Source organism: Felis catus, chromosome C2, assembly GCF_018350175.1.
Source record: "Felis catus isolate Fca126 chromosome C2, F.catus_Fca126_mat1.0, whole genome shotgun sequence".
Taxonomy (NCBI): Eukaryota; Metazoa; Chordata; class Mammalia; order Carnivora; family Felidae; genus Felis; species Felis catus.
In genome coordinates this window covers 80,905,783-80,925,715 of record NC_058376.1, presented here as the reverse complement: position 1 = coordinate 80,925,715, position 19,933 = coordinate 80,905,783, and the positions used below count along the sequence as shown (strand labels likewise).

The 19,933-nt window shown below is 46.3% G+C and overlaps 1 long non-coding RNA gene across 1 annotated transcript; it reads right to left on the bottom strand.

Annotated features, from left to right (window-relative positions):
* Positions 1-4,052: 4,052 nt before the first annotated feature.
* LOC109503533 lies at positions 4,053-18,428 on the bottom strand. Its single transcript, XR_002162570.3, has 5 exons — positions 17,679-18,428; positions 17,129-17,152; positions 16,535-16,660; positions 16,317-16,395; positions 4,053-4,424 (listed from the first exon to the last, which is right to left on the bottom strand). It is a non-coding gene; the product is annotated as an uncharacterized LOC109503533 (long non-coding RNA).
* Positions 18,429-19,933: the final 1,505 nt, after the last annotated feature.

The window sequence follows — 19,933 nt, the reverse complement described above, 5'->3', positions numbered from 1 at the left end:
TAAACGAGATAATGGGGGAAAGCTGTTTAGCCAGGGTATTAACACATAGTAAGAGGCCAATACATGCAGCTATTGTCATTATTTTTCCCATTTCACATTACTAATTTGTTCAAGATCACACAGCTAGTAAATATAAAACCTGGATATATCCTGCCCCATTGGGAAGCAGCTCCTGGCTTGGATTTCTCCAGAACCTCACACTTCCCGCGTAGGCCCCTTGGAAGGAGAATAGTACCACTGAGGCCTCTTGATACAAGTGTAGACCAGTCTTCTCCTTCAAGTGGTCATGGTCCTGCACTGGAAGGAAAAAAAAGAGGGGTGTGTGTGTGTGTGTGTGTGTGTGTGCATGCGCACGTCCACATGTTGAGGGCAGAGGTAGAGAAGAAGTCTGCCATCCCATTTGGAAAATCATATATCTGGGAGGACTCAGATGTGCTTTCTTGAAAACTCTTATAGGAATGGAAGCTTTCAGTGTTTATATTGGGAGCCCAACCCCTGTGACTCTGATGGTCCCTCAGACAGGAGGAAAATGCAGAACCGGGAGGATACGGAAGAGGAGCCAGCTGTTCAGCCCTCCCTCTGCTCCTTCCTGGGACTCTGCAAAATAAATACACCTGCACGAAGTTTCTGTGCAAAAGCAGGGGCCTCCCAGCTCCCCTCACCTCCATGCCTGCTTGCCCGGAATGTTTATCTTTGGACTCTGAGGAACCTCTGAGTTGAAGGAGAAGGAAGGAAAAGGGCCAGCCTCTGACAGGTGGTGTTATTTGAGTAGAATACAAAGTTGCTGGGAAAATGAGACTTTTCGGCCAGAGGCACACTCTGTAAGTCCCTGTTGGTTTCCAAGCTTCGCCATAGGGCTTCCTCCAGGGCCCTTCTAAGTCTGAGGCCCCAGAAGAGCTCAGGACTGAGAGCACACAGCTTGACAAGAGCCAGGTCTCCGCTCCCGGTGTTCAACCTGCCCACAGCTACAGACCAGAGCATGGACCTGAGCAAAGAGGTGACCCATCCAATAGGCGGCCCCCATGCGTACTCAAGACTCAGGATTGTTCCTCGAAGAGTCCGTAGAACCAACCCCAAGGGGGACATTACTGAAAGCAGAGCAGCCACTGCATTTTCTCTGGTCAGATTTCACCTGTAACTCATAACGTCTGTTTTCCTGGTGCTCAACAACAACCGCAAAATCTCCATCTGAAATTATAGTCAATTTAAACATTTTTAAAGCTATATTTCCAGAAGGACCTTCAACGTTTCTTTTTTTTTTTAAGTTTATTTATTTATTTTGAGAGAGAGAGAGAGAGAGAGAGCGCGCCCACGTGAATGGGGTAGAGGCAAAGAGAGAGGAAGAGAGAGAATCTCAAGCGGTCTCCACGCTGTCAGTGCAGAGCCCGATGCAGGGCTCAATCTCATGAACTGCGAGATCATGACCTGAGCCAAAATCAAGAGTCAGATGCTTAACCAACTGAACCACCCAGATGCCCCAAGGACCTTCAACTTTTAGACATAGCATCCAAAACAGTGGCTTTCCTTAAATATGTAAATGAAGTAGCTGAAGCATACAGCTTGGATGAGACACATTTATCATGAAAACACTGCAAAGATTCTCAAAGAGCAGCCGGCGGAGCAGTCATGTGGCAGAGAACCCACATGCCACTTAAAGGACACCCATGCATGAAAATTCAGCTTTGGTAAAGCAGCTAAATTACTGAAGGGAAGCTTTAAATTTTCTAAGATTTTTCTCGGGACTCCTTTTGATAGAGTCGCTCTGGATCACTTACAATATAGTCTGATTTACAAAAAGCCCATCTGGTCACAACACACACAGTGTAAAAGTGAAAGGATTTGGTTTGGCTAGAGAAGAAAGGAGAATCTGTTGCTCATACCCTCGTGGCAAGGGTGATGTCCAGTTGACCCAAGGGAGCACCTTTCCTGGAATTCTTAGCAGGATCTATCTTCGAAGAGACTGTTCCAGTAATCCACGACTGCAACAAGTACAGACGAGGAGCTCGTGTGGCTTATAAGTAAAGTTAAGAGGAAGGAACAGCCACTATTACGTCACGTCGAAGATGACAGAGGCTGTTCAAGACGGACCAGGACAATGGGGACAGGTGTATGTTGCAGCGGGGACAAGGCTTACACCTGGAGAAGGGTCATGGTCCAGCAATCAGACAAGCAGCTAAGAACCAGGGGATTCATGGAAGCCAAACTATAAAGCACAGCTGTGGTGCTGAGGTCGGTGAACTTGGGGGTTCATGCGATCTGAGACTTCAGCCAGGCACAGGTTCAGAAACTAGAGTTAGAGGTAAATTGAAGACTGGAGGGGTCATCAATGTTAGCCAAGGAACCCCAGACCTATAGGTGTGGGAAAGGTCAACTCTAACTCTGAGGTAAGAAGATTGCTTGTCTGAAGGCAAAGCCAGAGGTCAGGCGGGAAGCAAGGGCTCACCTGTAATGGTTTCTCCCTGGAAGAGGGGGTATCATAATGTGCAAAGGAACAGGAAATTAAATCTTACTCTCTCCTGACTCCCTATCTATAGCCCAAGCTCTTATCTTTCCGTAACTCTTGTTACCTGAGTGAGATACATAACCAACTTGTCAGGGATCCAATAAGAGAGATAAGATGGTCTTCCCAAAGCTATGTCTTCTGCACAACATTACTGGACCGAAGGAAGCGCTCCCAGGAGGGAAATTAGACCCTGAGGACCTCAGCATTTGACTTGCTGCCGCAAATTTGGTAAACCGTATCCCAGCCTGGAGAAGACCCGGGGTGCCTTCCACACTGCCCTATGACTTTGGAGGGTTGAAAACAAGGGAAGCAAGAGGAGAGAGAGAGAGCTCTGCCCACCTCCATTTTCCCCCAGAGCTATTCCTCAGTGCAGGCATCCTGAGTGGAATGCCTAACGGTGGGGGGGGGGGGGGGGTTGCGGTGGGGGAAGAGGATGAAAGAGAGGCCTTCAGAGAGGCACCGTGTCCATTCGCTTAATGGAAACGGGTGAGAGAGGGAGAGAAGGGAGCAGAGCGGCAGAGGGCCCGAGCCTAGTTAAGTCATTGCAGATACTGTGCTCTCCGGTACTAGGTGGCATGCTCCAGTCCATTTTTATCAGCGGCCAAGATAAAAACAGGAGGCGTGGCCATCAAATCTGAGATACCGCAGAACTGTCAGGAAAAGCTAAAGCATCAGAGAGCAGATTTGGGGTCTAAATTCACCGCAACAAACTAGGTCAAGTTGGAATTTAGTCAGAAACGGAAAGGCCTTCACTAGGGTCCAAAACCACAGTCGCATGACACAGAATGGGCAAGGCACGGCTCCACAGCAAGCTGGGGGGGGGCGCCTGGACTTCCCGCTGTGTCATCAGAAGCGTGCTGGTCACTGGCTGCGAGTTAGGAGTATGCTTCTCTACCCTGGCAGGAGCATCACAGGGGGCCTGTGAGTGGTTCTTTAGGGAGGACTTCCACAAAAGAGGGCTAGCAAGCGGGAAGGTGGGAGCAGGGTTCCACACCAGGCGCTCCAGAGAAAACCCGAGAACCCGGCCATGCACCCTGCAGGGAAGAGCTGTGGACAGGGTGAACTGTGTAATTCTCGGCGCCCAGCGCAAAAGGAAAAGGTAGCACCCTTCGTTCCTGGAGCAGGAAAAGGGTCGTTAAAGATACTACAATGTGAAGCTTTTCCTTTTAAAAATTGTTTTTACTAAAAAGTTAAAAAAAATTTTATCAAGTTTTGAAACAATCAGAGAGTTGCAGAAACAACTCTTTCTGAACAGTTTGAGAGCACATTGGCCAGCACAATGGTCCATCATCCCAGAATACTCTGTATCTCCTACAAACACACCTGTGCTGAACCACAACACAACCAGAAAAAATCAGGAAGTTTCCCAGGGAAACATTACTATCACCTAATGCATGGAACCATTCACATTTTGACAATTGTCTCTATAATGTCTCTTTTAAATTTTTTTTTTCAACGTTTATTTATTTTTGGGACAGAGAGACACAGAGCATGAACGGGGGAGGGGCAGAGAGAGAGGGAGACACAGAATCGGAAACAGGCTCCAGGCTCTGAGCCATCAGCCCAGAGCCCGACGCGGGGCTCGAACTCACGGACCGCGAGATCGTGACCTGGCTGAAGTCGGGCGCTTAACCGACTGCGCCACCCAGGCGCCCCATATAATGTCTCTTTTATAGTGAAAGAATTCAGTCCGGGATCATGCATTGCATTTAGTTGTCCTGTGTCTTTAGTCTTCAATCTGGTACAGCTGCTCAATCTTTCCTTAACTTTCAAGCCTCAACACGTTTGAAAATTCCAGGCTAGTTACTTTGCAGAATGACCCTCAGTTTAGCTTGTCTGATATTTTCTCCTGATTAGATCCAGGTTATACATCGTCGGCAGGAATATCCCAGAAGTTGTGCTGTGTTCTTCTCGATCCATCCTGTCATGTGGGATAAGATTTTGATTTGTCCCATTACTGATGATAATCGCTTTGGTTACTTGATTAAAGTGGTGTCTCCCACTGTAAAGTTACTCATTGTCCTTTGTAACAATATTTTGGAGGGAGATACTTTAAAACTATTAAATGTCTTGTTCCTCATCAAAATAAATAAATAAGTAAATAAAAATAAAATAAAATTGTTTTTACTTACCAAGACATAAAACATGGGGTGATAAATAACAGTATATGAGTAGCAACCGAGATTCGTAATTTGCATAACATTTTGATGTCACCATTTAATATAATACAATAAATAACTTTATTAACGTGACGTATTGACCGAGCATAAGATTTCTCTGCAGATTCATTTAAACTTGCAGCGATTTCACTCCCATTCGGTGTAATTAAAGGCAACATGAGTTACTCTTGGCAAATGTGAGAGTAGGAGCTGACAACTAATCTTTTTAATTTTGAGAATAATCTTCCTGATGATGCAGCTGCTACTGAGCTATTAAAAGTATTTTATAGGCTGTGTCAACATTGGGATAGCTTTCTGATGAATTATTTTGAAAAGTATATTTTAGTACACCTAGAGCTGATGATTCACATGAAACAATTTCTCTAAAGAATTTTACTTTTTGCTACAAATCAGTTTCATGTTGTCTGAATCTAACTTTGAAGGCATTTTATACAACGGCACTTTATTTTATTTTTAAGTTTTATTTATCTATGGAATCTCAACACCCAATGTGGGGCTCGAATTCATGACCCTAAGATCAAGAGTTGCACGTTCTTCTGACTGAGCCCGCCAGATGCCCCTGTATTAAGGTTTCCTCTGACATTTCCTGTAACTTGTGAAAGTCATACAAGAAATTGAAAGTGGCCTCATGATTTTATATAACTCAGAGCATCTGTTTATGCATGCTATCTCTGTCTCTTCCATTACAAGGAAAATTAATTTTACAACTGTCTGCTTTATTGAAAATTGGTTCATCTATGGCCTCATGTGAAAATAGTGTTCTTTTCCATCCAATGCATAATCTTTAAATTTAATTTCTCCTCTAAGGCCGTGCATATTTGCTTTGCAACGTTGTAGCAGTTCAAAACCAGAGAGTCAGGCTCTTTAAAGAATTCTGGTAACTTCGGGGGGGGGGGGGCGCGGCTACAAGCTACATGATACACTTTCTTGCAATGTGTATGCTTTTTCTTGTAATAACTTACTGACAGAGTTTACTGGGTTAGCTTTGGCAGCCCTTATCTTGGGGTTCAGGCCAGAGAGTGAATGTGTGTGTGCAGATGTTGCCGGGATGGGTCCTGGGGGCAGACAGGCAAGCCAGCCTCCCACCAGCCGTCTCCCTGCTGCTCTCCTGCACAGCCCCACCTCCCTCCCTGAGCCTGGTGGCTGCTGCTTCTGCCACAGCTGGTACTGTCATCACCACCAGTCTTGGCCCAGCTTCTGCCCCAGGCTGCCCAGCCGACTGCTCCGCACGCGTGCTGCCCGCTGCCCTCTGTGGCAGCCGACTTGGGACCGTGCCCATTGCCCCCTCTGGGTGTCTCCTCCGCTCACATACTCTGCTCTACTGTCCCATCAGACTTCAGTTACGGAGCATGAGTTCCAAGATAAAATGATGAAGAATTCGAGGCAGTGACGGCAGGACATTAAACCAAACACAGAGCCCCTTGAGAGGTGCGCCCTGTGTGACCACACAGGTCACACACCCTGCTTGTGGGAGAGGGTCAGGTAAATGATGCGGATCCGAGGCTGGACTTCATAACTTCTGCACATGCATAACTGAGCGGTAAAACGCTCCCCAAACGTCAATTTGCTTGGGTTTTCCTATATCGAATGCAGAGAAGCTTGCACCTCAGAAGGGAGGGGCGGGGGAGAATGAAATGGATCAGTACCTGGACCCTAGCTCAGCCCCAGAGACAGGCACCCGACCCAGCCCCTTGCAAAGGGAGTTGCAGGCAAAAGCTGCAGGAGCCGCTCTTCTCACAGACCTGGAGATGTGGAGAGCCCCACTGGGCTGTGTGGGGCTCAGGTGACTGCGTGGCAAAGGGCCCCCACGTTCTGAAGGGAAATCAGCCAGGTGCTGGACCCCCAAGCTCTCTGGGAAGACCCAGCTGCCGTGACCCTCGGGACTGCGGGTGTAGGGCACCGGTGCTGGCTCCTCACCGCAGAGGCCAGCAGTACTAGTTCCGGGGTATCCTGACCTCAAGGGGCTTCCCGCTTTGCACTGGTGGGGCCAGGCAGGAAGAAGGGAAAGAGACTTGCAGGAGCTTGTGGGAATGGAGGGCGATTTGTGAGCTGGTGGGGGACATGCCCCACAAAGGGACAAGAACCAGCCACTCTCCTGGGAGTCTGTAACCACAGGCTGCTGAGGCCGGGAGGGGGGGGGGGAGGGGTTACAGAGAGGACCTTGGCTTTGAGTATTTGAAGGCTCCTCAGATGAGAAAAGGAAGAGCAGCTCTGTGAAGAACAACTGGGGAAGTAGTGGGCAAGTGTGGGTATGGGGCAAGTTCTCCAGCAGCGCAGTGCTGGCCCAGGCTCCAGGAGCGGTTCCAGCCAGACTGTGTGACTGCAGGTCAAAAGCCTTCTGTAGAAGGTGCTGGGAGCAGGTGGGACTAGGGGAGGGAGGGGAGTGTTTTTCCAAGTGCTGGGGGGGGGGGGGCTTGCTTCAGATGCACTCAGCAGGGAGGGTGTTGAAATGTAGATTCCTGGTGCCACCCCCTCCCCTCCCCGCCCCCAGCCCTGGAATTTCTAACTCAGCAGGTCTGGGTATGGCCTGGGAATCTGCAACTTGAACACATGCCCCCAGACAATCTTAATATGCACTCAAGTTTGAGAACTACACAGAAAGGACTTTGCGGCCCTGAAACCTGATGCCTACAGCCCAGCATTGTTCCCCTTGCCCCTGCAAAAACACCAGCAACTATCGCACAGAGAATCCCCGAGGCTGCAACCCACTCAGGGCCCCTGTGCCAGAACATTAAATAGGAGAAAAATGAGCCAGGGAAGGAGTGAGTCTCCTACTAATTCTTTTAGCATGAATTAAATCTGATTTTCACAAAAACACTTTAAGGATGTTTTTAAATCTCTCTTTGCAATCCAAAGCATCGCAAGCACTCAAAGGTACAGGCAGCTTTCCCCACAGCTTTCAAAATACTGCAAAGAAGATGATTTGGCCCGGGGCTGACCACCGCTGCCAGTCCAGCAAGGAGCTATGGGACAGTGCACTTCCCCACCAAATGCCTCCCCCGCTCCACTTTTAATATGTATGTCTGGTCTGCACATCAGCCCAACGAAATTGGCGGTACCATCCACAATTTGCATAAGAGCACACTGAGGCTCAGAGAATTGCTTAAAACCCCAGAGTAAGTAGTGGAGCCAGGACTCAAGCCAAGGAGGACGGGTTCAAACCCTGGGCTATTCCCAGTGCGCCCGAGCTGGGAACGCCCCCACTTTCTCTCTGGCTTCAGCAGAGCTTTGTGAAATGGTGGTTATTAGTCATACCTGCTCCCTCCCTTCCTCACAGATAGGAAGAGGGAAATTGCAGATCTCCCTGTGCCTTGTCAGTAAGAAGCTGTTAGCTGTGAGCCCAAACGTAAATGTCTATAAGGGTCAGGCAGATTATGTCAACGATAAATTAAGCCAGATTTTAAAAATTAACTTAAAGCTAGGTAGTATATCAAACATATAAAAATAGTGTCTGTTCCACAAAGAAAGACGTTCAAAGGTTTTTCCCATGCCACATGAGAAAGCTCTTTAGTTCTAACTGTCCCCATGTCTGCATCTTGCACCTGCAATCTTAAAGCCTTGAGGGCAGGCTGCGTGTATGATATTAATCTTATTCCAGCCCTCAGCCTCCTCGGATGCCTAGGCATACGGACGATTACAGGAATGGTGACTAGACAGGATTAACAAAAGAAAAAATGTCGGGCAGAAGGATTTAGGCTAACTAATGGAGAAAGAATGCCCCCATTCACCAAGAGTATACGTCAGGCAAGTCCTTGGATTTGCTCCCTGTGTTCTATTATTTCCTAGGCTTTTAGGTCTAAGATCCTATTATTCTAACACAGAGAGAATTTGTTTACTTTTAAACCCTGGATTTGGTTTATCAAAAATGCTGTCTGTATGTTTTCTTCTTGAGACCTTAGAAGAAAGAAAACTTGTCCTCTGCATGGGATGGCTTAAATGTGGTTTTATCTAAGGACAGGATGAGTTCTTAGTTCTTAATTAATTATCCTGCCTCAAATGATTTGGATAAACAGGTCTAGTCTTTCTGCACTGCTCCTCCTTGGTAGAGACCCACTCATTATTTTATTCAACCTTCACACTAACCCTCCAGGGTGTTATTATTCCTATTTCACAGATGATGACATTGCAGCTCAAAGAAGTTAAGTGCCCTTCCTTCCTCCCCTCCTTCCTTCTTTAAATTGCATTAATTTTTGACAAGCTACAAAAGGTAGAAAAGGGTGGGGATAAGAATATGTGTTACTTAAGCCCCTTATGTTATGTCGAACCACAATTGAAAGTTTGTGCTGTGGTTGTTTGCTTTGTCTCCCACCAAACTTGAACCCTCTGAATGTAGCTCACGGTGGCAACTTATACAGGAAGCCTTCTCGGACTCCTGTCAGTTTCCTTTTAGGTCCATTCTCGTCGACCCTCATAGCACTCATCTAGATAATCCAACTGTTTAACCAATGTCTCTGTGCCCCAATAGACTACAAGTTTCCCGAGAACAGGAGCCTTATCTTTTTTGCTCCTTGTTATATCTCTAGCACCTAACGCAGTGCTTTGTACATCCCATGCGCTCAATATTTGTTAATTAATGTGATAGGTATCCTGGTGCACCTAATTTCATACTCCTAGACCTAAGATGCACCTATTGGTGCAAATGCCAGATCAAAATTATGTACATTTTCAATTTTAATAGATATTGGTAAAGCATCCTCTTAAAAAGTTATATAAATTTACATCCCTTCCAACGATGTGTAAAAATGCTTGTTTCTCCACGCCTTTGCCAAACCAATTTGATCTTTGCCAACCTAACTGAAGATGGAATCACCAAATATTTCATCCATATTTTTCTTAGTATTTATTTATTTCTGAGATAGGGCAAGCAGGGGAGTGGCAGAGGGGGACGGACAGAGGACCTGAAAGGGGGTCTTCGCTGACAGTCTGACAGCAGTGAGCCTGATGTGGGGCTCGAACTCACAAACTGTGAGATCATGACTGAGTTAAAGTCAGATGCTTAACCAACTGAGCCACCCAGGTGCAAGTCAGGGAGGGACAGAGAGAGAAGGGGGATAGAGAATCCCAAGCAGGTTCCATGCTGTTAGCCCAACATGGGGCTTGATCTCAGGAATTGTGAGATCATGACCTGGGCCACAATCAAGAGTTGGATGCTTGGGGCGCCTGGGTGGCTCAGTCAGTTAAGCTTCTGACCTCAGCTCAGGTCATGATCTCATGGTTCATGGGTTTGAGCCCCACATCAGGCTCTGTGCTGACAGCTTGGAGCCTGGAGCCTGCTTTGGATTCCGTATCTCTCTCTCAATCTCTCTCTCTTTTTCTGCCCCTCCCCCACTCATGCTCGGTCTCTCTCTTAAAAACAAATGAACATTTAAAAAATTAAAAATTAAAAAGGAGTTGGATGCTTAACCCACTGAGCCACCCAGGTGCCCCTATATTTTTCTTATTTAAGTGAAGTTGAGCATCTTTCAAATGTCCTTTATATTTTCTTTTATGCAAACTATGTGTTCATGATCTTTGCCTATTTTTCTATTGGATTAGAAGTTTTATCATTGTAGTAACTCTATGATAAGGAAATTAGCCCTTTGTTATGCATGTTGCAAATAGTTTTCCCAGTTAGTCTGTTCTCTTTATGACATTTTTTTTTCTCAAGCAATTTAAAAAAGTATATAGATGAACCATCAGAATTAAGTTTTCTAGATATTATTTCATGGTTAGAAGAATATTCTCCATTCCAATATACAAAATTCTCACATGGTTTATTCTAGTATTTTTATGGCTCTTTCTTTTTAAGTCTTTGACCCATCAGAAATTTATTTTGGAATAAGATATGGAAATATTTTATTCAGCAAGTTTCTTCATGTTTGGCTCTACAACTTAGGGCTGAACTCCACCTATAGACAAGCCCCGATTGAAAGGTGTTTTTTTTTTAGGCACCCCACTTAGATGACTCTTTCCAGAATGCATTCATTCATTCACTCATTCATTCATTCATTCATTCAATACTGTGCTTATTATGCACAAGGCACTTTGTTAAGTGAGAGAGGAAACTCAAAGACCAACATCCAGTTTTTCCCCTCGAGAACCCCACAGGCTTGGGAGCACATAGTAAACACATGACCATTTTAATACATGCACACACGCAGGCACACACACACGCACGCGCACACAAGCGTGGACATGTAGGCAATGGTTGTTATGAGTGTCCAATGGGGAGCACGCAACCCAGGAATAGATGGCCTGAAGGAAGTGAGCAATGTCTGAGCATCTTAGAGAATAAACAGACATTAACCAGTCAAGGAGCATCCTAAGATGAAGAGAAAACATGCGCAGAATCGGGTAAGAGAAAGCTCTAAGGAGTTCATGGCAAAAAGAGAGAGATAAGCCTGGAAAGGCAAACAGGGGCCAGGTTAACAGAAGGCCTTGTTTGTCATGGGAGTGATCTGGACCTCATCCTGAGGACAATGGAAGGCAATAAAGGATTTTAAATAAGGGAGTGACACTATCATATGGAGAATGGATTTATGGGAGCCAAGAGGGCAGGGAGAGTCACCTGTTGGGAGACTATTGTGACAGTCCAGGTATAAGACAATATAAGAGTACATTAGGACAGTGATCGTAAGAATAGACAGTAGGAGAGATTTTGGTACTGACCTCTTTGTTCCGCTCATCTCCTCTAGTCTATGTAATCTCTCACTGCTTCCTTGGCTTCCTTACATCCAGTGCCTTCCAACATCTCGTTTTCTCCCCATCTCACCCACCCAACCCCTCCATTTGTCAGTATAACAGTATATGTCTTTGAGTTGCTAAAGTCTTCTCACTCATAGCTTTTGGTCTAGGGAAATTATCTCCTTGAGAACAGGTTTGTGCAAGTGGCAAGGAGCTTTCTGGGAGAAAGGAATCAAAACCCGATTGTCTTCTTTTTTTGAGGCTCAATGTTTTTAGAACTCATGTGATGAATTTCAGTTTTAAAAAGCTGATTGGCCACAGGTGTTCATTTCTTTGCCCTACCCAAATGTCACCAAAATGATAGTAAAGGAATAAAAATGGATATAAGGACGTACAGAAGAAGCAGTAGACATGACATCTAAATGAAGTTTTGATGGACTGAAAGCATCCTCTGACTTAGCAGAAAAAAAAAACCCAACAAATTATAACTTAAGAGTCTGTCATAGAAAATTCTGACATTAGATAGAACCTACAGACTGCTGAGAGGCTCAGGATTTGGACGCCCTGCTTCACAAGAGGGATTGGGCTCTGGTTTGAAAACAAGAGCTGGTGTTTGAAAGTCTGCATATAGTGTGTTGGGACCCCATGTCCCTTCCCCATTCCACACGGCCACAAAACTGAAATTTGCAACTATCCCAGTGAAAAATCTGTCTCAGTGTTTGAAAATCCTAAGGAAAAGTCAACCAGTTGACAGGCTCTATCCACATACCATGGAACTTCCTAGTGGCTTTACAGTGCTTTGCTCTTAAAAGGAATAGATAGGGGCACCTGAGTGGCTCAGTCGGTTGGGTGACCGACTTCAACTCAGGTCATGATCTCAAGGTTTGTGAGTTTGAGCCCCACGTCAGGTTCTGTGCTGACAGACACCTCAGAGTCCTTAGCCTGTTTCAGATTCTGTGTTTCCCTCTCTCTCTGCCCCTCCCCCTGCTTGCACTCTGTCTGTTTCTCTTTGTCAAAAATGAATAAACATTAAAAAAAAATTTTTTAAAGGAATAGATAGCCCAAGATAGGACACATAAGGAATATTTCTAACATGGGAGAGACAAAACGTTCAGAAAACAAAAGGAAATTGGAGGAAACAGGCAATACAAGACACATAAGAAATGATACCACATCACGAAATAAGACCATAAGAACTTTAGAAGAACTTTGATTGACTTGGATAATTCAGGATGACAGAACATTTGACGGGGAAAGTAGATTGCAGTAAAACAGGCAAATGCAAAACAAATTAATTGTAAAAGCTAAGAAAAAACCAAGGGCCATACAAGAATGGAAACATAATCTAACTTGCTACCTGGAGCAACGGTGAAAAATATTTGCTTAGCCAAAATAATGAAATATGGAGTGTAAATTTACCAAAACATTGCAGTGTAAACATGTTTGGGAGATAGTGAAGGAAACGGGAAGGAGCGTTCGTGTAGAAGAGCTAAATCCTTACCTACCAAAGTAGGAAGTATAGGATGTGGCTAAAGTTACATAAAGAATTAAGGGAGAACTGGAGGCAAATTCTAGAAGAGCTAACTGACAGTTGTGGGTAGTTGCCTTCAGGGATCAGGACTGGAGGATGGGAGGGTTACAAAGAATGGCGAAGAGACTGGTGTTTCCAATATGGACCTTTTAATGTCATCTGACTTCGAAGTTACGAACACATGTTACTTTGATTTATAAAATTAATTATGGATAAAAAGAACACTGCTAAGGATTGGGACAGACTTACTTGAAATCAATGAACAAAAAGACACCAGAGGCTCTTCATGGCACGTAGGAAGCACTCAAAAGGCGTCTTCAATTATTCTCACTACAATAGCGAGTAGGGAAGCCAGCGGACTTTACAAGATCATTACCTGTCCATGACTGGTCTTTGTCTACAACTGGCAGGGACTGCTCCTGTGTCAGTTACCATACTTAGATTTGACTTGAGAGCTGAGCACTGTGGCTCAGCTGAGGTCAAAAGAAACCCTTAACTTGGGGGAAAATAGTAACCTTGTCGGGGAGAAACTTGGCAGACCCCGCCTTAGCCAAGTGATCAAGGCGACATCCCCAGTGGTATCCTTAGCTCTTCTGAGTTTCAAGTTATTTCACATTAAAAAACGTTTTAAAAAGTACAGAGAAGCAGCAGCAAAATCTGTGAAAAAGCAATTTACAGAAACACAAAGTGGCCAGTAGACATGTGAACATATGCCCAGCACCCCTAAAAATCAGAGAAATGCAATATTTAAAAATTATGAGATATCGCCTTAGCCCCGCCAGAATGGTAGAAAGTAGAAGAGAAGGAAAACAGCTACTACTTATGAGAAGGTTAGGGGTGAGGCTCCCCCTACAAATGCTATCTTTCATTGTCAGTAGGAATGGGATAGTAACCCTTTTGGAGATCAACTTTGCTCTATCTTTTTAAAAAATATATATTTCTTTTGAGGGAGAGAGAGCAAGCACATGTGCACAGGGGAAGGCAGAGAGAGGGAGAGAGAGACAGAGAGACAGAGAGAGACAGAGAGAAGGCACAAGTTGAGGAGGGGCCGAGAGAGAGGGAGAAAAAGAATCCCAAGCAGGCTCTGCACTGACAGCACAGAGCCCGACGTGGGGCTAGAACTCGCCAACTGTGAGATCATGTCATGAGCCCAAATCAAGAGTCAGCCACTCAATCGATGGAACCACCCAGGAACCCCTGCTCTATCTTTTGAAATAAAAAAATCTGCGTGCTCTTCCCTCCCTCCCCCTGGAATCTATCTGATAGAAATAGAAGAATCCATGGGGATATAATAACCATATATTTGATGATATTTTTTTTTCAGTGGCCAACAAAAACCAGTTAAAACCCAAACCAAAGGAAAATAAATAAAAACAACAATTTACCAGGAACTCAGTTGATGAAAGAAGGAGTTGGAGTTAGATCTCTATCAGAAGACTTAGGGAGTTTTGTAGAGTATATTTTTTCATATTTTCCCCCTTCCCTGGTGGCTAGCCTAGGGCCTGGTACACAAGCTGGTTATCAAGGGTTACCTGCGGTGGGAAGGAGAGTTGATGTAGGAGAAGAGGAAGGCAGAAGGGAAGCAGGGAGGTCAGAGCGCAAAAGACTGCATTAAAAAAAAAACTCTCCAAAATAAAAACAGCATGCGTGCAATAGTCTCACTTATGTCAGATGATACGTGTGTGCGCGCACAACACTTACGCATATGCAAAATATTGTCAACAAATGGTTAACGGGATCATCTCGGGGTGGTGCGATTTCAAGTCATTTTAAAATTTTTTCTTATCCTTTTGCCTGCTGTTCAAATGATTTCAAAGACCATGTGTTCATTATATAAACCCAAAACAGCAATAAAAGCTGTTTTCACAGCAAGGGAAAAAAAAATCTTGCCAAGGATCCATCATCCGTGAGTCTACCTGAGGATTTCTTTAAAACAAAGTCAGCCCTGTCCTGGAGCAGACATGGTGCTTTATTTTACTACGCGATGAAAGAGGTGGTCTTTCTTTTACATATATTCTAACGTTCCCTCGTTCTTGCCATGAGGGTTCCTCGGCACTCCGAGCATTGCTAAATATCCATGGCCCATTTCTAATTTTTTTTTAATGTTTCCATTTATTTTGGAGACAGAGAGAGACAGAGCATGAGCAGGGGAGGGGCAGAGAGAGGGGGAGACACAGAATCTGAAGCGGGCTCCAGGCTCTGAATGGTCAGCCCGGAGCCCGACGCGGGGCTCGAACCCACAAACCGTGAGATCATGGCCTGAGCTGAAGTCGGACACTCAACCGACTGAGCCACCCAGGCGCCCCCCATGGCCCATCTCTAAACCTGAAATCATTTCATAGATTTGGTTACTGTCTTCTCCATCAGTTGTGCTACTCCCCCGCTGCAGATAGGAACCCGGGGCTGAGGGGATGAAAACCCCCATCCTAACACCACACAACTGAGCACACTCCCAGGCACAACCCCCAGAAGCTGGAGATCAGGAGAATGGCAGTTCTGAACATTCTCAGGCTAATTTCTTCATCTTGCTGCAGCGTGAGTGTCCATGCAAAGCCATCCTTCCTCTTTGCCCTTTGATCCTGCAGGGCAGCTGCAAGGTCAGCTGCAGGGCCAGGCCCCTCCCCAAATGCTTCCCGACTAGAGAACCACTACTATCCTTCTCCTCTTGCAGCCGGCAAGCTTTAAGGAGTCATGGTGCTTCCTGCTTTCAGCCCCAGCATCACTGCAGCCTGATGGTGCCCTGTGAGCCTGTTCACTGTAAGCTCTCTGACCACTAAAGCCAGTAAATCTCCCACAACAGAAACCACCTGGAGGAGAGCCAGGCAGAGGCCTTGACATTCGTGTTCTAGGAGGGAGGGAAGATAGAGGGACCAGCACGGGTGGCTCCAGCCGGCCCACAGCTGCTGTTCTCAGGGCTCATTCTGCCACTCAATTAAAATGACGGGCGATCAGAATAACAAAATCAGAGCATCTTTGAATACAGAACTAATGACCCTGACAATCATAAATCCTCAAGGGCAGGACCAGGGACTCCTAGAATTTTGCGTTGGAAGGTACCTCGGAGAGCATGTGCTCCTGTTTCTCCACCGAGGTGACTCTTCGGAGAAACCGGAGTGTGGTGACCGTGTGGCCACAATATCCTGTGAGTGTGGGGACATGCCCAAGGTAGCAAACGTAAGCAGCATTTCTGTGGCTCTAACTTCCGAAATAGCACAGGGGGGCAAAGAATGTCCCTTCTCTTGGGTCATTTCCTGAGCCACTGTTCTCTAGAAGTCTCTGGTCCTCCTGTACCGTCCCCTAAGGCTTCATCCTCCATTGGAGAAGGTTTGAGGCTGAAGAGGAGGCTTTGGAAACTTTAAATTGTCTTCACCACTTCTGTTGAGGATCCAGCCTTATAGACTGTCCCTGAGAAAAAGAAGAAAGAAGGGGAAATTCTTACCTCTCTCCACTTCAGGACTATGGGCTATTTTTGTCGACATTTTTTGCTCCCCCCACCTCCATCTCTTGGGCTCTTATATCTAAAAACAAACAAATAACACCAGGCTGTTCTGTGAATTATATAGAATCTGAGCTAATTTGGTCCTCTCCTGCCTCCCATCCACCAAAGGCTCTGGCCGCAGCCCGTGAGCATTAGAAAATAACTTGTCACCCACTCACCTCCCTGTCTCATTCTTAAAGGAAAATATTTATATTATGCCACAGAAAGGGTTTCCATGGCAGTGACGACTGTAAAACTGTTGCCTTGGCAACCGCTTGAGTCCATCTTGAATGATCCGAAATCCCCTTCAGAGACAAATAAGGAAAATCTGTCAGAAATGCTGTTCTGCTATGGGGGGGGGGGGGGGGGGAAGCCCTGAAAAATGGCTTTCTTGTCCCCCCCCCCCAGTTCTCCCTCTGACTCCTCCTCAGTCTCCATTGGTTCACCTCCTTTTATACACTCTCTTAAGAACTTTCCATAGTTCCTGCTCTTCTGAGGGTTTGCCTCGCTGTTATCCTAATTTACTGTGGAGACTCTGCCCAGGGCTCTGGAAAGGGTTAAGGATTGGCATGCAAAGCCACGCCAAAGATAACAGGAGGCAGAATAAACACAGAGATTGTCCTTTTTATAGAGCTTGCTGCCTGCCCCTGGAGGCCCAGGGTGCAAGTTCTTCTCTGCCAGCCCAAAGCAGGTCTGACAGGAGAATTTTACGGGAAGGGAAGACCAGTCTATCCTGCGGTGCAGCTCCCAATCAGTACATGTTGGCAACTCACCTCTCTGGGCCTCAGTTTCCTCATCTGTAAAAAAAAAAAAAAAAAAAAAAAAAAAAGAGTTGGGTGCAGGATCCTTCTGGCTCCTACATGCTAGGAATTTTTATGAATCAAGAATGCAGCATCTCCCATCTCCCAAAGGCACCAGAGATTTCTCTTGGCAGGCCTGCTGGGAACGCAGGACCCTGGGATGAGAGAAACCCTGCAGTGAAATGGGGGCATGTCTACACTGCATGAGTCAGTGCCTTTTGAGTCCTGAAACATGCACGTGTACAAGCGTCATCTTTGTTATCACCCCATTATTAGCACAGCACCCACTAAACAAACAGTAGGCCCCAACTTCAGGGCCACTCCAACTCAAAATCTTTTACTGGAGAAGGTACTGCAACAAGCTGATTAAATACAGAAATGAGCCCCGCCCCCCGCCCGCCACGAGAGGCAGAGGTTTTTCTCCCAGAAGAAATATCTTTCACGCGATTCATGCCCATCCCTGAGGGTTTCTTTGCCTCTCCCTTATTATTGAAAAGCAGCTTAAAAAGCTAGAAATGCTGACCTGTTTTCGTTCGTTCTTCCTCCCACTTCTAACTGATGGGAAGAAAGCTCTTTCAAGAGAGGAAGAGAGCAGTTTACATTGTCTTTATCATTTTGCGAGTAGGCAAGGAAGCCACTTGGCCAGTTTGGCGTGGAGGCTAGGAGCAATCCGAGGAGCCATGGGAAGAAAGGCCAGAAGGAAAAGCAAACGCTACCTCAGAAGGAAGCTGAAATACTTCCTCCCCAAAGCCCTTCTTGCAAAGTAGAAAGTCTGCATAGCCGGCTCCGATTTGTTCAGATTTCTGACCCGAGAGGCAGAGGCTACGGGAGTTAAGGGGTGGGCTTTGGAGCTACACAGAACCAAGGACAGAACTTGACTCTGACCCACACCACTCCTCCGCCCACGGGCACTTTACTTGACTTCTCGAAGCCTCTCTTGTTCCATCTGTAAATTGGGAGAAGCCTCCCCCTCATGGGACCGTGTGATGATTGGTCTTTAGTGTTAACGTGGCGAGCTTAGAGCGCCCACGTGTGTAATCAAACACTACTCCACCTGTTGCCATGATGGTAATTTGTAGATGTGGTGAACACCTGTGATCAGTTACCCTTAAGTTAAGAAGGTGACTCATCCAATCAGTTGAAGGCCTTACGGGGGGAAACGTGTGGTTTCCTGGAGAAGAAGAAATTCTGCCTTAAGACCGTAGCGGTGGGGCGCCTGGGTGGCTCAGTCCCTTGAGCGGCTGACCTCAGCTCAGGTCGTGACCTCACGAGTTCATGAGCTCAAGCTCCACATGCGGCTCTCTGCTGTCAGCACAGAGTCTGCTTCGGATCCTCTGTCCCCCTCTCTCCCGTGCGCTCCTTCTCTCTCAAAAATAAGCATTAAAAAAAAAAAAAAAAGGACCGCAGGATTAACTTCTGCCTGAGTTTCCAGCCTGCCGGCTCACCCTATTTTGAACTTGCTAGCGCCCACAATTGCATGAGCCAGTTCCTTAAGATAAATTTTTCTGTGTGTGTGTGTGTGTGTGTGTGTGTGTGTATTCTTTTTCTCTGGAGAACCCCGACAAATATAGACTACTTGGGGACTGAGGTAACATGTGTCCTCGACATGTTTGTGGGGCACCCCCAACTTCAGCCTGTGTACAAGGGAACTGGTCTGTCCATAACCCCTCGTGGCCGAGAGACCACATTTTGTCCCCGGATCCCCTCTTGCTGGCTGGCCACAGCTGGTTGGACTAGGCAGGAGTAGGCACTTGACCTAAAGGCATGGCCTGATCTGATCCAAAAGGTTGAGCCAGGCCAGTTAGCTTTCTTTGTGTAGGATCCTGAGTAGCAACTAAAAAAGAACTCACCGGCTGGTAAAGGACGAGTCAGGTCAATGGCGGAGCGGTTGGGAAGGTGCACAATCGGCAGGAAGAAGACAGTCATGGCGTAGGACCACATCGTGATCCACATTTTTGTGAATCTGTTACCAGTCTTTACAATTTGGGAGAGTTCACGTAAAAACGCAGCCAGACTCTGTAACCCAGGGCTTGCACAGCTACAGTAAGTTGGAGTCAGGGTGCAGCTGCCTGTCTATGGGAGCCACGTGTTCTCCCATCTACCAGCCTCCACCAGGCCCTACTATGTGCCATCTGGCCAGCCTCAGGCTCATGCTACCTGCCTGGCAAATGTAGGTACTGGTGCTTGCAACTCCCGAGGTAGAGGGAACGTCCTTGGACGACTGCTTCTCAGAAACCAGAGTTGCCTTGAATACAGAGTCACCTAATAGAGCTTGAGAATTATGGAGGCAAGACCTTAATATGATTCCCGTGCCTAGATTTCCTTGAAGGTCCCTTTTATCTTCTACATAAGTCCTCTTTATTTGAGCTAGTGTGAACGGACCTCTATTCCTTACACTAGCAAAACTCCCATGTATATAAGTGTAAGGATGGAAACTCCCTCTTTCTCTTCCGGAACCCGAGTTCTCCCAGAACCCGAGTCTCTCAGAGGCTGCATTTTGTGCAATGGGCTGCCCTCTAAGGAGGACTCCAGAGAACACTGGCTGGTGATGTCCAGCTGCAGACTCAGGGGTCAGCTGGGTTGGGCCCATTTCTGCCAGGAGAGATACAGAGAGGAGAGCTGTAGCAGGCTGGCTCACGGGCCAACAGTTTGGTGAATACCAAAGTAACTCCCATGAGGTAACTGCCTGGGGTTTCCTGGGGGTCAAGAATAAGCAACACATAGGTTGGTCTTCTGGATACCTGGGGAAGCTAAGGTGGTGTCCAGCGGGACTCTGAG